Source organism: Gallinula chloropus (genome assembly GCF_964237585.1).
Source record: "Gallinula chloropus genome assembly, chromosome: 3".
Classification (NCBI taxonomy): Eukaryota; Metazoa; Chordata; class Aves; order Gruiformes; family Rallidae; genus Gallinula; species Gallinula chloropus.
Window position 1 is genome coordinate 21,589,567 of NC_140087.1, and position 17,107 is coordinate 21,606,673.

Here is a 17,107-nt window from a genome sequence, read left to right on the forward strand (position 1 = left end):
TTGAATAATGCCCAGTGTATGCCTGGCTAGAAAACAAAGGCTTGGTTATGAAATAATGGAAATTTAATCCATGAAAATGCCACCTTCACATTAAAATCACCACACGGCTCACAGCACGCTGCCTGCAAGCTTCTCAGGTATAAATCGAGCAGTAAATAAGGACTATTTTACTGTGGCTCCTAACCTTATGGGAACATCTTAATAAATAGTTGATTAGAATGTGCTATACACTATCAAACAAAAAAGTGATCAAGTTAAGCTGAGCTGTAAAAATTAAACCAAGGGATAAATGAGCCTCCATGTTTTTAACCTACTTTTACAGGCTTATTCTCTAGACCCTTGACGAGCTTCATTGCTCCTCTTTGGACACACACCAGCCCTTCAATGTTTTTCTTGTAGAGAGGGATCCAAGACTGAACACAGTAGTCCAGGCACAGCCTCACAGTGCTGAGTGCAGGGGCACAATCACTGCCCCAGTCCTGCTGGCCACGCTGTATCTGATGCAGGCCAGGATGCTGTTGGCCTTCTTGGCCACCTGGGCACAGGGCTCATATTCACTGGGCTATCAACTAACACACCCAGGTTCTTGTCTGCCAAGCAGCTTTCTTCCCTATCCAATAAAGGATGGACATTCTCCTTGGCTCTTCGTTGTTAATGTATTTGTAGGAACATTTTTTAATGTCTTTATGGCACTAGCCAGATTAAGCTCTACTTGGGCTTTGGCCCTTCTAATTTTCTCTCTGCATAACCTCGGGACATCCTTGAAGTTGTGCTGAGTTGCCTGAACTTTCTTCTAAAGGTCATAAACTCTCCTCCCAAGTTCCAGGTCTCTTTTGACATGTGGGACACAGCCTGTTCCTGCACCTTCAAGATTTCCACACTAAAGAATGTCCAGCCTTCCTTAACTCCTTTACCCTCTAGTACTATCACCTAAGTGACTCTGTCAACCTCCTAAAAAGGCCAAATTCCGTCCTTCAGAAGCCCAAGGTAAGATTTCTGCTAATCCCCCTTCTTCAAGCATCAAAACCTCTATCATTTCATGATTGATGGGCCCAAGTTGGCCTCTGACCATCACATCACCCACAAGTCCTTCTCTGGTCATGAACAACAGCTGTGTCAGAAAGTTATCTTCCACACACTCCAGCAACCTCCTAGCCTGTTTCCTATCTTCAGTATTGTATTTCCAGCAGATATCTGGTAAGTTGAAGTCCCCCATAAGAACAAGGGCTAGCTGCTTATCAGTTTTCTTCCCATCTTCTGGCTCTGGATGCTCAGGAACCACCTTTGCAATCCATGGGTTTTTTTCAGTCGTCCTCTGATGTCCAGGCAGATGCCCTGGCAAGGGACAATCTGAGAGGATAGAGCTGTGTGGAGCATTGAGACACTTGCTGCCTTAGTCACAAGCCTCACAGAGCTGTGTTGAGTGTAGGCAGAAGATGGTGACGACCACCAGAGCACACTTTCTGTGAGGAAAAGCTACAGGATCATTCAGTGTGACACAGCCTAGATTGTATACAGGGTATACAAAAATGCCTTCACATCTGAATAGGTTGGAAAAGAGCTTGCACTTTGCTCTATTCACATGTGCTGAATCCCTCAAACTATAAAGGAAACAGGATAACAGCATGAGTAATGAACCCCTTAGAAAACTCCCTCAGAAACCAGAAAATAAAGAAATATGCATTAAGAAAAGCTAAACTCTTTACTAAGATGTGGAAGACATTTAAGTAATATTTTCTCCCCTATCTGATTATATATTAATAATTCATTTAGGTTTTCAGCAGTTCCCAGATATCTGTTGTCTCCAGTGGGCATCAGCAGTGCCTAAGGGATGCAGAAAAACCCCAAAGGTACATGCAGTGAATTTGTATAGACAGCAGGGACTTGGGGGAAATCAGCACGAACTTTTTCTTCCAATATACTGCTGGGATTGGGCCAAGTCTACTTCTCCCTAGGACTTCATATTTGGACTTGCCTGTACTCTAGATTTAAACTTCCCTGGTAATTCAGAGCAGTATCTAAACATAAGCCCCAAGCTCATCTCCATCCCTGAGCCTGGCTGTCCCTAGGGCTTGGCTGGGACCTTCTCACCTCATTTCTGCAGTTGTTCTTTTGGCTGCTCTTCAGCAGCCTTGGGCAGGGTTCCCTGCTAGCACTTACTGACTGGAACAGGTAACAGAAATGGCACAATTGTAAGTTTCCAAACACCCATGAGGTGCTGCAAATACCTCCACCAGTAAATCCCAGTATACCCATCGATTGCCCACCCACATACCCAACTTGCCTCAAAGCAAGCTGTCCATAAACCTCTTGTGCATGGCTGAAGTAGTTTATGACTTAGTTTTTCTTCCTATATGAGATACACTATTTTCCTCTTCTGCTTTTTTTTTTTAGTGAAGTGTTTCAAAATAGATCTTCTATTATCAAATGCCTGGGAAAATAAGCAAGTTTTACTATTTTTTTTAATGCATTTCCTCTTAGCAGTTTAGTATATATGTTAAATCATAAGCCAGAACCGATAAACAACAGTTAGAGAAAACTGGCAGTTTGACACTAAATACTGTATTCTTTTTAGAGAGACAATAGGACTGCACTAAGTCATTAAAAAATGTCAATTGTCATTAACATGAGAAGGTTTCAGAGCAAATTTGGCACTGTTGCTGTTAATAGAAGATTCCTCCCTCCTTCTCAGACACTTTGGTACCTCCTAGAGAGAAGACCAAGTCCCTATTTGCCTCAAACTCTTCAGGACAGAGACTGTCACAGCCAACAGGTTAGATGCAGGGCTTGTTTCACTTCTTTAATAATGCTATGAAAAATGCATGCAGAAGTCTCCCTAATTTCTGGTTCCAAGCTTCTCCACACGCGGGAGCAATTAGGACTGTAGTCCCTGCTCCCAGACAGAGGACACAGCTTTTTAGATACCCCCATGCCCCACCTTGGCTCAGCCAGGCAGTGCAATCCATCCACTGGAGATCTTCTGACACGGGGCTCCAAACACAAATTCCAATCATTTTGATAACTACAATTTTTTTTGTGCTAAAATAAGAATGTCCTACTACTTCTGTTTGGGTTTTTTTCTTGGTTTTTTTGTCTGAATCGTTCTTTGTAGGGGGTGGTGGTTCTTTTGTGTTCATGCATTGCCTGACACAACTGGAAAACATCCATGGAAGGAGACCATGGGCTTCCGAACAGCAAAAAGGCTCACACAGCTAACAAGACCTACCCCTCCCTTCCTCCTTGTGTCTAATGGGTTAGCTTTTTCAAGGACCCGTGGGAGGAATTCAAATATGGACAAGATGATCGCTGTTTTTCAGAGGAACACCGTGTGTTTTAATATCCCTGAAAGCCCTCCTAAGACTCAGCAAGCAGACACTGTGTGAAGTGCAGCCCAGAGAAAGGCTCCTACACGTACAGCAGGAAAGGGCAATTGTAATCCCTCAGGTGAGCGCTCTATTCATATCAGCCCCCTAATGCATAATTTCGCAAACCATTCAGGCTTTTCTGGTCTTTACTTCAGCCCAGGGAACAAACCCAATGATGATCTGGGCTTTTAATTCAGGAAGATAATGTCCAGCATAATTTGATTTTTAGCTGTCTCTTACAGTGTGAAATCCACACTCACACTGTGCAAAGGAGCTTTATCAAATATTTACAGCTCTGTGAGACTGGTTGGCTAGTCTGTGCTAGCCTACGAAACAGAGCAGCTACAAAATCATTAGCCTCAGCTGAAAGAGGATTGTGGATACTTGACTTTCACTACTTGGGGAAATATAAATTGCACAGAAAACCACCTAAGCAGCTGTACGGTGACAGAAATTGCAGTCAGACACATCAAACAGAGCTGGGGGTGTGGACATACCCAGCTTGACCACTTCACTCTGGTTGGAGCAGGCATGGGCTGCTGTGACCCTCAGAAGTTTGGAGGAGTCAGTTGGAGAATACCTGGTACAGAAGTACATGTGCCCACTCATGTAACCCATTTCAGATGTCCCTCTGAACTTCCAAACCTGATGCTAAGTACTGAACTCAACCTATTTCAGCAGTTTGAGAAGTGCTTGAGTTAGTGCTATAATGAAGCACCTTGGTAAATGGATCAAAATGAAGTTCTTGGCTGCACCAGTGAGTGAATCATGCATGTGTATTGCCTTCACTCAGTCTTACGACCAGGTCCCTGCTGGGCAGCCAACTCTGGTTTGCACCTTTAGGGTTTTTGGGATGTGAAGGTAAGACACAGCACAGATATGATCTTGCTAAGCTTCAAGTATTTCCTCTCATGTAAAACTTCACACACAGGAGAAATGTTACTATGCCAAAGCACTACTGCAAGAACACAGCAATGTTCCTGGTGTCAATGACAAACTGTCCATTTAAAAATTAAGATATTACCTATTTCACTAGCAGTCATTGAATCTTTGCAAGTCAGGAAGGCACAGTTACAGCTCAGCTGTCTGCAAAACTCTCTCTAGGAGAAAACGGAAAGATTTTCATCAACAAACCACTTGAAGCAAGGCGCAAAATGTTCAATTCTGTGAAACATGGAATAGTGGAATTATCCTGGCAATTTACATGTGAGCTCTGAGTCAGTGGTTTCAGGCAAGCAATAATTCCCCATAAGCACCCCTGATAAAACAGGATCATAAATCTCTTTCTGAATGATATTTTTCAGTTCATGTGCTTGGCTCCAAATTCATCTCCTACATGTAAGGTATTCAGAGACAGGAGCAGCACGGGACCCAACTCATGGAGCACTGTGTGAGAGTTTTTTGCTATGTAGGTCTTCATCTGCATCCTCCTATGCTAGTTCAAAATGGGTATCTGAAATGGGGATTTCAAAATCCCCCCTTCTCCCCCCACCAAAAAAAAGAGCAAGGCAGGTAGAAATTACTCTCTGGGGTAGCAGATAACATGACCAGCTTGATTAAAATAATAAAAAAGTAACTCAGAACCACGAATACCTTCACAGGAAAACCTATCTAATTTAGCTTGTGGGGAGGAATAAATGAATCTGAAAGTAAACACATATATAGGCTTTTTGCTCTATAAATATCTTTTTTTTTTGCTGCTTATGCTATAAATATAACAGAAAGTCTCCTTTCCAAACAGATTAAAAAGGGTGGATCAGGATCTAGTCAGGATATTTGGGCCCTGATCTGAAAGTGGAAAATAGCAAGAGGCTGTCACAGCACGTGTAACTGCAGAAACACCCTGATGCATGAAGAGGGTGTCTTGATGGATGGGAAAGAGACAAGGGCCCAGGTGGCCCAGTCTGGAACAGGTCTCCGATGTGGGGAATCACTTCCATCCTCCGAAAAGCTCCGCTGGAGTGGTGCCATTTCATCAGAGACGGTGGTGGGGGTGGGGTGGGGTGTGCCTTTCCTGGCCTTCTGTGACTTCCGGCTCTTAAATCAGCATAAATTGGTAAATCAGCTAGCAGCATAAACAGAAGCTGTCAGCACAGCATCCAAACCTGGGAAATCTTGCAGGCCAGGACAATGCTGGAGGTCTCACTGCAGCCTGTTGCCTGTGTGTCTGACATGGTGGTGTTTGGCCAGAAGTGTGAAGGAGGAGGGTTTCCAGTGGTAGCAAGCAAGTAGCAATGCTGGGGATTAGCAAACCACGTCCATTGCCTAGCTTTTCAATTGTATTTGGTGAGCAGCTGGTATTGTGGTGCTGCATCTTCTTAAGAGTATTTCAGAGACTGAATGATGAATTGGGTGTTACAGAAAACCCACTTCCATTTTTAGGACCCTGGACAGACCCCTGGGAGGAGGACACGGGTGATCCTCAAAGATAATTTTGCTACAGGCTTCTGCTACAGAAGTAAATACAGGCCTTTTGGGGACAGAGATGCCTGGCAACAGGTGTTACAGGTGTCAGAGAAGTAAACTCCAGGAGCAGGGAGCAGTGTCCATAGTGGAGATGGAAGCAGACGTGTGCCCCAGCCCTGGCAGTGGGCTGAGGAGGAGCTTTCCCTCTGGGTCTGGAGGGGCATGGAGAGATCCCACACAGCCCAAGAAGCTGCCAGCTGGGTGAAAGAATCCAGCCAGCAAAGGCAACAGAGGCGGAGCTGGCATTCAGAAAGCCCCAGACAGCAGTCACACGTGTGACTAGGCCTCGCCATTAAGAGAGTGGCCTTACTTCTGGCATTTTGACTCTCTATTCCATTTTGGATGTGCGGGAACAGTAACAAAAAGGGTGGTTCCCTGTGAAGAGAGGAGTTAGATCTTGCTGATCAATGTTCTTCTCACATTTCTAAATAATTTAGAGCCCCTAACAGTTCTGCTCAACCTGACTTTGCTGCCCATGGGACTAAGGAAAAATATCCCTCTGTAATAGGAGCTCCTTCTACAAAAGCACCAGTGCCAAGTCGTGCCCAAGCCCAGGATGTCTTACAACACCCTTTGGCTCTTTTGGGGCTATCATCTCCTTGCCTGGATGGGAGTGTCACCGCCACTGTGAATGTGATGGACTTTTTCGAAGCTTTCACCATGGGCAGTTTCTCAGCCTCTGTGAGGCTTTGTGACTAAGGCAGTTTCTCGCCATGGGTGCACCAGGGCTCGATGACATGCTGGCTGCATGGGGAGCAGATAACTCCCTTCCTCTTGGAGCAGGCTTTTATAGATCTGAAAGCTAGTAGCAGGTACTGCTTCAGCTCACTCTTCAGGTTAAACAACCCGATCAATCCCTCTCAGACTAGTATTTTACCCTCACCAGGTAGCTGACATGCTCAGAGGCTCTGTCCTGAGCAGAAGAGTGCTCTAGTTGAGACCTCACCAATGCTGATTAAATTCCTCCATGTGTTTTGTAGATTTTTGCAACCCTCCTTGTGCAGCCCTGGGAGGTGTCTGCCTTTCTCTCAGCATCGCTTTTTTTCTGCAGAAGTGCTAACCAGATGAGCTGCTTCCCACCCTATATTTGCACAGCAGATTATTACCAGCTCAGCATGATGCTTCCTACTGGCCTTTCTGAAACCAATTCTGCAGATCACATCTGCAGTTCACCTCCACTACATTCAAATTCTGACTTCATCTGCACAGGCTGAACTTCCCACCACCACATCCTTCACAAACCCGACATTTGTTGATGGCCAGAGCTGTCAAGAACACCAAATTAGCTATGTAAGAAAGGTTCAGAAGGGCTAATCCACCAGCTGTTTGCAGAAGTAAAACCTTGGGCAAGTGGTGAACTTCACACAGGTCAAACACGTTGAGTTTATGAAGGCTGTTCATAAGCAGCCATATTTACATACTTAAGTGTGATGAAGAACGGGTGCTGGCCATTGTAATATACCAGTCACTTTATTAAGGAGAACCAGAATGGTATTTTCAGTCAAATTATACAAGGGATTAGTTTAACAGACTTAATGTAATTAGCTGGAGAGGAGTGTGGCCTGGTAACCTTTTTCTTTATTGTGGTGTCTCCCCAGTGTTTGAACAATGACTCTTCAAATAGCTTTGATCTGATTTAAGGCTTTGCTTACTGTTTGCTTTGAGATCTTTTTCATTCTTATTAATATACAAGACTACTTCTTTTGTGTCCCAGAAGAGATCCACATGTCTTAAATATAAGACTCAGAAGCAGGTATTGCTAAATCCAAATGCCTTAGAAAGGATGCAACCATCAGGTTCCCCTGCTACATACTCATGCTATTGCTAGCAAGGGGCACCTGGATTTCAGCAGAAATACCAGGATCAGGGGAACATGAGATTTAAAGCTGACATTCACCGTCTTAAATGGCCACTTGTCAAAGCTGGTGGGTTTTACACAAGGGAAAAACCCACAACCCAGCAACAAAGCTTCAAGGCACATCATCAACAGCAACAGGCTAAAGCTCAGAGCTGTTAAACTAATATTGCCCCTGTCTGGACGCTCCTGAAGTTGTCAAAGAATGATAAAAGCAAAAGTGCATCTTAACTTCCTTGGAGCTCTTAAGGAAACCTGCTTATCTGCTTCCTGAAAATAAAACAAGGGTAGCTGATGGCTCTTATGAGGTTGTGAACTGCATTTCAAGAAGCAATCAAGAACAGTTCACTGTTACAGACATTAACAACTCACTTACTTACAGACCTCAACTTCCCCCCCACCCCCGAAAAAAAAAACCCCAACCAAACCCCAAACAAAAAAAAACTCTCTCAGGAAAAATCCAGGGCACTAATGATTTCCTAGTTCTTGTGCAGGGGTCTGGCGATACCTTGATTTGTTCTGCCTTGAATTTTTGAATGAGCCCGATGCATGCGACTGAATGCTGCTGGCAGCAGTACTGAAGCCCTGGTTTGGGAAAGCACAGAAGCACATGTTTGCCTTCAGCCTTGCCTTCAGCTGCTGAGCAGCTCCGCTGAAGCTCAGGGCACCTAAGCCCTCACTAGAATGAAACAAGCACTTCGCTGGGTGTCAGCCTTACTTACATGCTTCTCAATGGGAAAGCAGTGCAGTCAGAGTTTAAGATTTGGTGCGTTTTGGTAACTAAGAGCCCCGGTTTCTTTCCGGTATGACTGCACGCCCATTCCAGCTTTGTTCTCTTGAAACTGAAAATTTCAGCTTTTTTTCCCTGTAAGATTCTCAGCCACCAGGAAATACAGAAACAAAAATGAGATGCCCGATGGTTCTAATAGCTCATTATTTACAGGGACTGTGGACACAAATCATGGACTTTGGGTGTAAGGTTGGTTATAAACAATAAAATGAACTAGCCATGTTCTCCATCTACCATCTCTCTCTCTTTCTCTCTCTATATATGTAAGGACCCCAGTCTGTGACCATGCAAAGGTCTCTCTATTCCACCTGATGTACATTTTGGGTCACAGGGACTGATGGGCAGACGGACAGCTCTATTCCACGCTCCCAGAGGTCCAGTTCTCAAGCGAGGAGCCCGATCTACCTTGTACGCTGCTGAGAATGACTGTTATCACACCCTGTGAGCTGCCACTCACATTCTGCCACTCAGCCCCCATCTAGGACTAGCAAAGCAGAGGGCAGAGACCTGCCGCCACCAGCAGCGAGTGGGGATGATGCCCCGGCAGCCCGGGAGAGCCCGGTGCTGACCGGCACCACCGAAGCGCCGGGCGCCGCTGCTCTCGGCGGGGTGCCCGCCACCCACCCTCGCTCCGAGGCTCCCACCGGCACCACAGCTACGGACGGTCGTTGTCTCCGCAGCCCGCGAAGACCCCTCCGGGGGACGCCGACGGGAACCGTCTCAAGCTCACGGCGGAAAACTCAGGAGTAACTGTAACGGCGGCACCGGGAGCGGGCGCTCCCCGCGCAGCCCGTCCCTTTGGGGCAGCGCCGAGGGATGCCAGCCCAAGCACCCCGCACGCTCCCGCGGCTCCCAAAGACCATCCCCCCGCCGCCGCACGGCCCCTTCCCTCCTCCCGCCACCCCCCAGCCCGGGCACTCACCTGTGCTCCGTCGGCGGCGGCTCCTGTTGCCCCTGGGCCGGGGTCGCTGCTCCGGGCGGGGGTGGGAGGGCTCCGCCGCCTCCCCGCAGCGCGGCAGCCGCCAAGTGCCGCGTTGCCCCCCGGCAGTGGGATTTATCGGCGGCAGCGGGGCGGGGGGAGACACGGCGTGCGGAGCCGCTTCGGGGCGCGCCGCGGCTGCGGACAGCGCCCGCTGCCTTTCCCGCCCCCCTGGGCGGAGGGCGGGGGGGGGGGGGGGCCGGGCCGAACCGAGCCGAGCCAAGTCGAGAGGAGGATGCGGCGGCTCCGCTCCGCGCCGACGGGGACACGGCGCCGCCCCCGCCCCACCGCGCCCGCCAGGGGGCACCGCCGCCCGCCGCCGGGCACCGCCGGCTCCGGGCAGCGGCAACGCCAGGGGCCTGGCCCCGTCCCCCGTCCCGCCACCGCCACCGGGGCCAAGCCGCCGCCTCTCCCTTCCCGGCGCTGCTGCTGCCGCTGTTCAGGCACGACCCTTGCCGCTGCTGGCTCCAAGGATGCGCGGAGGGCTGGACCGGCACTGGAGGGGCTGTCCTTCCCCTGCGGGGGGGGAGGGGAGCCCCGACGGCGGGGCTGGGTCACCCCGTCCCCGGGTGGAGCTCAGGCGGCCCCGACACGGGCAGCGGCGTGGAGAGTAGGTGTGTCCGCGGGCAGAGCTCTTCCGAGGGCTGGTACCCGCCGCTCTCTGCTTCGGGCACCCTCTGGAGACCGGGGGAGCCTGCCTGGGTCTTGCCCGGTCCCTGCAGCCCGTCCCTAAGTACCCCTTGCTGAGCGGTGCTGGAGATGCGCTCCTGGACCGGGCGGGGCTGTAGCGGGAGCCATGTGGCATGTTTTGCGATCGTAATGTTGCAGCCACGCTGGCTGAAGACGAGAGAAGGAAAGGTACCCGGTTCTGCAGTGTGTACCCTGGTCAGAGTGACATGTACTCTACAGGTGTTTCAGACGGGGAGTTTAGATGCCGTCAGTGACTCAAGTAGTTTTTCCCTCTGAGAATGATGTAATTTCTGCTAGCAGTGACTTGTCAAATGCCACTTTGATGTTGTATTTTCTGCCTAAATAGATAGGGTAGAAGCTTCCACACACATCCAACAGTTTGGATAAAAATGACACAGGAGAGTCTTAACATGTCTCTGCTTTTCTAAGGGAGGATGGATGCACGGGATGCATCCAAGAGAAACAAGAAGTGAAGAGTGCAAGTAAAATAAACTCTGCCCTGACCAAGGAAATTGTCTGTAACAAGAAATCATATTATTTTGTGCAGCCTTAGAAACTTTTGTTTTTGTGTAGAGTGTTGCTGGTTTAAAACCCTCTCCACCAAGGCTCTGTTCCTGTCTCTTCTGCTTTACCAAAGGAACAGAGAAAAGAAAGAGGTATGATGTCCTGGTGCTGTCTGGTGAAATGTATCCAAGACTGTCAGAGGGCTCCATGATCTAAATTGAGAGTGGGAGATGGCACAGATCAGGAAGACCAAAAATCTCCAGACCTCACTAATCACGTGGTAATCATAGAATCATAGAATGGCATGGGGTGGAAGGGACCCCAAGGGTCATAGAGCTCCAACCCCCCTGCCACAGGCAGGGACACCAACCTCCAGGCCTGGAGCTACACAAGGCTGCCCAGGGCCCCATCCAACCTGGCCTTGAACACCTCCAGGGATGGGGCATCCACTACTTCTCTGGGCAGCCTGTTCCAGCACCCCACCACACGCTCTGTAAAAAACTTCCCCCTAATACCTAATATAACCCTTCCTTCCTTTAACTTTAATCCATTCCCCCTTGTCCTGCCAGTGTCTACCCTTTCAAAAAGTTGATTCCCCTCCTGTTTGTATGTTCCCTTCAGGTACTAGAAGGCTGCAATGAGGTCCCCCCGCAGCCTTCTCTTCTCCAGGCTGAACAAGCCCAGCTCCCTCAGCCTCTCTTCGTAGGGGAGCTGCTCCAGCCTTCTAATCATCTTTGTGGCTCCTCTGAACCCTCTCCAACAGCTCCAAATCTTTCTTGTATTGCAGGCCCCAGACCTGGACACAGGACTCCAGATGGGGCCTCCCGAGGGCAGAGTAGAGAGGGACAATCCCCTCCCTGTCCCTGCTGGCCACCCCTCTTCTGATGGAGCCCAGGATACCATTGGCCTTGCGAGCTGCAAGAGCACACTGCTGGCTCATGTAATGCCCTCCTCCAATTTTGAATGACAAAGGCATTCAATTCCCAAACATTCTTTATGGTCAGTGGTGCTGAAGGGAATTTCTGGAGGGTTTCTCACAGTCAGACAAATAAAAACTGTAAGATGTAGCATTTATTTAAACATGTGCATGACTGAATGAAACAACTTGCTGTCTACCTCCATTCTGGCGTGTGTCCCAGGCAGTGACTCTGCATGTCACCATCCTCCCCTAACATACTGCACCTACGGGTAAAACAAACTTCCAGGAGCAGGAGGTGACTGTATCAGTCACACACACACAGGGAGACAGCTGTCCAGGGAGCCTGACAATGAAAATACAGATTTGAAACAATAAAAGCAATATTACACAAGTGTTAGGCATGGAAGGAAAGATTTAAACTGAGACAATGGACTCTTAATGAAAGGCACAACCACCAGTCACACATAGCTGAATGAGTACGAGTTGATCAGAAGCTGGGTGGAATGACAGCCCAGAAAGCTTCACATTAAGTCAATTAAATCCCATTATTCTTTAGATTTTTTAAAATAATTAAATTAATTTCATGTGACTGAGAAAGGAGCTGAAATGACTGCCAAAAACTGTTCCTGTGACAGGCTACAGAGGCAGGATTAGTCAGTAATTATGGCACCAGGCTGGTGCTCATGAGAGGTGGGTTAAGAGTTTTGTGTCTTATCTGCCCAGCTCTGCATGGTGATAAAAGGATTCTCCATTCCCACAAAGTGATGGTGGGGACAAGTACTCAGCTTACAGGGTAGAGAGGTATCACCATAACTGGACCATCTCTTGCAGTATCCCAGCACCTCAGACCTGGCCTGTGATTTCCTGGGCATGTTTGTGGGCAGATGATGCAGAGCACATTAAGTTGCTTCCTTTCAGACAGTCACATATGTCTTGCTGTGAGAAGGAACATGCCTTTCAGACAAGATTTCATGTACATTCAGACACAAGCAAGTGCTTTCACTCGGTCTGCCACCCTTCCAGCATGGCAGAACTGCGGATGCAAAAGGAGAAGCAGTGTGAAGCCATCTTGCTGTGGGCTTTTCAGAGTCTCCCTTACTTTGGATCTGTATCATTCTGTTATACCTGGTCATACTGAGCCATGCTGTTTCAGGCAGGGAAAATCCAGCAGGAAATTGTCTGGTGGCTAGCTGCACATGTTTTCTCCTCTTTTTCTTTAATGCATTGCCCTTCTCCTTTCCCAACCCCTTCTCTGCATTCAGGTCGCTGCTTCTTTCTTAGGAAGTCATTGGGTATGTCTCTGCAGAGCTAGAAGAAGCCGCCAGAGTGGCTGTCAGCAATGTGCTCTGTTACCCCCTCCCTCCTGTCTGCAGGGCTGACTGCTCAAATGCTAATGCACTGCACGTGGGATTCATCTGCCTTTAGCTTCTGACACTGTAAGTTAATCATCTGAGTGCAAGCTCGTCACCTAAGGCGCTCTCTATAGTTAATGGAGAGAAATCGACACCTACAGAAGGCAACTCATCTCATCCATCTTCAGCATCTATGTGAAGATGAAATTAGTCGCCTTTTGGAGGTGCCCATTTCTCTCCACTGAGTCTGAAGCCAGCCCAGGGTGACTCGCTTAGATGGAGATGATTAATGTTTAGATATGTACCGTGAGGTGAAATGAATCTCACTTCTTTTGAGTAATTCTGGTAGTCATGATCTGGTGGAGATTGAGGACATCTTGAGACTTTTCTACATATCCTATAAAACCCTTGCTAGGGGCAGATCTGAGCTGCTTTGCAATTTTCTGACAAATAAAAGCAGTGGATCAGTCAGATTAATCCCAGCACAGCAGGATGATGCTAATCTAGGAAGGGGCAAAGAAACATTCGAGCAGGTTCCGGAGCTGCCAGTTTGCTATGGGCTGCTCCCACCCACCTTCACTGTGGCTGGGTGCTGGGTGCTCAGAAACAGGTCACTCCAGATTCACCCTTGCCTGTGATAAAGCAGGTTCTTCTTCAACATCAGAGTGATTCAAAACTCAATTTAAGGGCTCTTGCAGCTCACTCTGAAGCACCTTGTGCTGGCTATGATGGGATGCTATAGGAGGCACTCACCAGACTCACTATAATCCTTTTCTTCAAGCTGCCTCTTGTGAGCTCTGGATGCTGCCCCGTTACCTTCCTAAGGAGATAATCCTTTTTTTGCCTTCTACGAAAAAGTGATCTATTGTGCTGTCAGTGCCCAGCAATCCACTGCACTGCAATTACTCCTCATAAACAAATTAACATAACTGCATCCTCATCTTATTTGGATTAACTTCTGCATTTAAGAGTTGACAGATGATACCAAAAATACCCGTGTAAATACTGTTTGAGCTTCTCAGAAATAGTCTCAGGCTTCTGTTTTCCATGGGTGGTCCCTGGTCATAAATAGTTCTAGGACCCTGAAGTATAAACAGATGCTACTTTTGCAGGGAAAAGCAGAGCTGCTCCTTTTCAAAAATGCCGTCCTAATAAAAGCTGCTGAAAATCAGAACATGGCAGGATCAGCAAGAAGGCAGCAATTGGTCATTAGTTTGCTGTTGTTCTCTGGTCCTTCTTTTTCCATGTGTCAGTGTTGCAGCCTCACATGCCTTGGAACTGCAATGCACTGCCCAGAGCCGTCAATGCTGTCTTGCTTCAGGTGGAGCATCCATGGTGTCAGCCCAGCAACGGAGGTCTGACCAGGAGCAGTGTCCAGAGGTCATAGCTCTAACACACTCACACCTAGCAGGCAAAGCATCAGTGTGTGTAGCATGGCATGGGTGCAACGCCTTCTGGCTCTGCTCGCTGGGGCCGAGGCTGTTTGTGGCTTGTTTATTCATACAGTGGTTAAAATGATTACATATTAGCTCCTGTGTGTACCCTACTCTGGGTGTTTGCTTTCCTTCTCTGCCAGTGGCACTGGTAAATGTCACCCTTAGTCTGTCATTCTCTCTTGGTTGTCTCCTAGCATCCTCCTCGGCAGCTCGCGCTTGTGCAGGCAGCTCATTTACTGCTCATGGCTTGCATGGGGTCGGCTTTGATGCTGGTGAATACTTGGTCGAGGTCTTAATATGATATATCCCCATCAGTGCTCCATCGAGGCTGATGTTTGTCACAGTCCTTTCACTTGACTACAGCCAACCCAGTCGTGTTCTGCTCTACAGTGTACAAGCTTCAACTGACCTGGATTGCACCTACAGAGGTGGGGTTTCTACAGGGTCTCACATCCTGCATCACCCCAGCTTCAGCGGGGTGATAGTGCTGTCAGTGGTGCTGAAGTGCCTCCTTGCCAGGCACTGTGCGGTGCCTGAGGACCCCTGTTGTCCCTTCACAGGGCAACGGGCTCAGACCACCCAGAGATGCCATGTGAATATGTTGGGAAAAAAAAATTATTAAAATATGTGTAAGTAAAGTTCAGGGGCTTCAGAACACCACACAAATGCACTTGTGGTTTGGGTTGTCAATGGCATGCTCATTACTGCTGCAGGAGTTTTTGTGGAGCCCCTTCAGGACTCGATAAAAGCCCCTGGTGTTGATCGAACTGTGAAGAAGCAGACAGAACAGAGAACACTTGACAGAGTACTGTGCACTTCTTCTCTAGCTGGCTTTAGTGATAATATTATAAAATTATATTTTTTAATTTTTGCTACAAATAACCAGTGGATGAAAACGCAACCTGCAGCTTAACCCACATTTTTGTGGCAATAAAGTGAATTGAACAGGATGTCTCTTGCAAACTCTTTGCCTTAACATAGCTATCCATTGCTGGAATATTTTCCTCTTCAGCTGAAAAGAGCCAGTGTTTAAACTCCACTCCTGTAAAAATTCATTCAAATTTCAAACCAAATTTACTCTGTGACTTTCTATGTATGGGGAGATTCTAGTGTGGGAGTCAGTATATCTAAGCACACTCAGAATTTCTCTGCCCAAGCAGGAGCGTGCTGAAGTACGCCTTTTAGTCCATGTTGCACAGAGACTGGCTACTTCTTCCCTGCTTTTATTTTTCTGCAATTTAGTGCTATTCTGAAAAACCGCAAAGAAATTATTTTAAATTACTTTGGTATTGCAGAGTAGCCAAAACGGGATCTAAAAAACCTCGAAAGTCTGTGTCTTCTCAGCTTAGGAGAAAACATTATTTAAAAGACATCAAGCAGATAATTGTGTTCTGTTATGATTCAAAATGCGAACACACAGAAATTGCACAGAAAAGAAAAGATGTGGTTGAGGAGGTGAAAAACGAAATCAGTTTCACACCGAGCACACGGAACAACGCGTGTCTGAAGGTGGTTGTAGGCAATAGCTGTAGCTGAAAATATTCTCCAGAATAAAGGGGTTCTGTAACACCTCAAACTCTGATGCATTTCAGCAAAATCCCCCAGCAGTCCTTTAATTATATCTGTCACACCTACCAGGGGTGTACTGGTGAGGACTGGAAATTTTACAGTGCAGTACACTCTGGAATTGCAGATTAAATGTATTTCAGCTGTTAGCTGGGGATGTTGTACGGTCCTTAGCCTAACTCTTATGGGGATAGAGCGCTGATTTGGGATACATTTGAAAACACTGCCATTGCCAGTGCCATAGAACCACAGAATCATACAACCATAGAACCTTCAAGATTGGAAAAGACCTCTAGGATCATCAAGTCTGACTGTCAAGCTAGCACCGCCAGGTCTACTAAACCATGTCTTGAAGTGCCATGCCTGTATGCTTTTTGAACACCTCCAGGGACTGAAGCACCTCTCTGGGCAGCCTGTTTGAACATCTGACCACTCTTTCAGTGAAGAAATTCTTGCTAACAGCCATTTTAAAATGTCAAATGGTTAATTGGTGATGTTCAACAGGGTGACCACTATAGATGGGGAAAACATGATCACTAATTAGGAATGTATGTCTGTGTGGGTTTAAAAGATGAAATGTAGAGAATGTTGAATGGCTAGAATTTTGTTTCAGTCTGATATTTGATTATTGGATTAGCTTTAAATCTTTTCAGGCACTTTTATGGCATGATCTTGAGCTGCACCTGAAGCCTGCTGAAACTGATCTAATAGGTGGTGGATCACACCCCTGGAGTGGGTTGTGCAGACAGATCAGACATGCTGTGGTCTGTTCCTGTACATAATGAAGTAACATTTTACATTACTTAGAACACAATAGAGGTGCCAATGCCCACTAAGAGTTTCACTGAATAGCAGGTTTTTATCACCAACCATCAAAGACACATTAGGATCTAATAACACAGAAAAAATTATGGGCCAAAGAGGTATCCAGAGCTTTTGACAACATGTTTTAGGACAATAGCTACAAGCAATTAAGCAATTAAATCCTTCACATACTTACAGCTATGGTTGGTCAGATAAGTAACCTTGCCACTGCTGGATAAGGCAATAAATCACTTATGTGCTGTGCATCTGCTGTTACTCTTGATGGCACTGCCCCATCCAGCAGAGCTGACACCCTGTGAACTTTCTGACATGACAGACCCCAGCTTACATACGTCACTGTTGGGAGCTTCTTATGGGTCA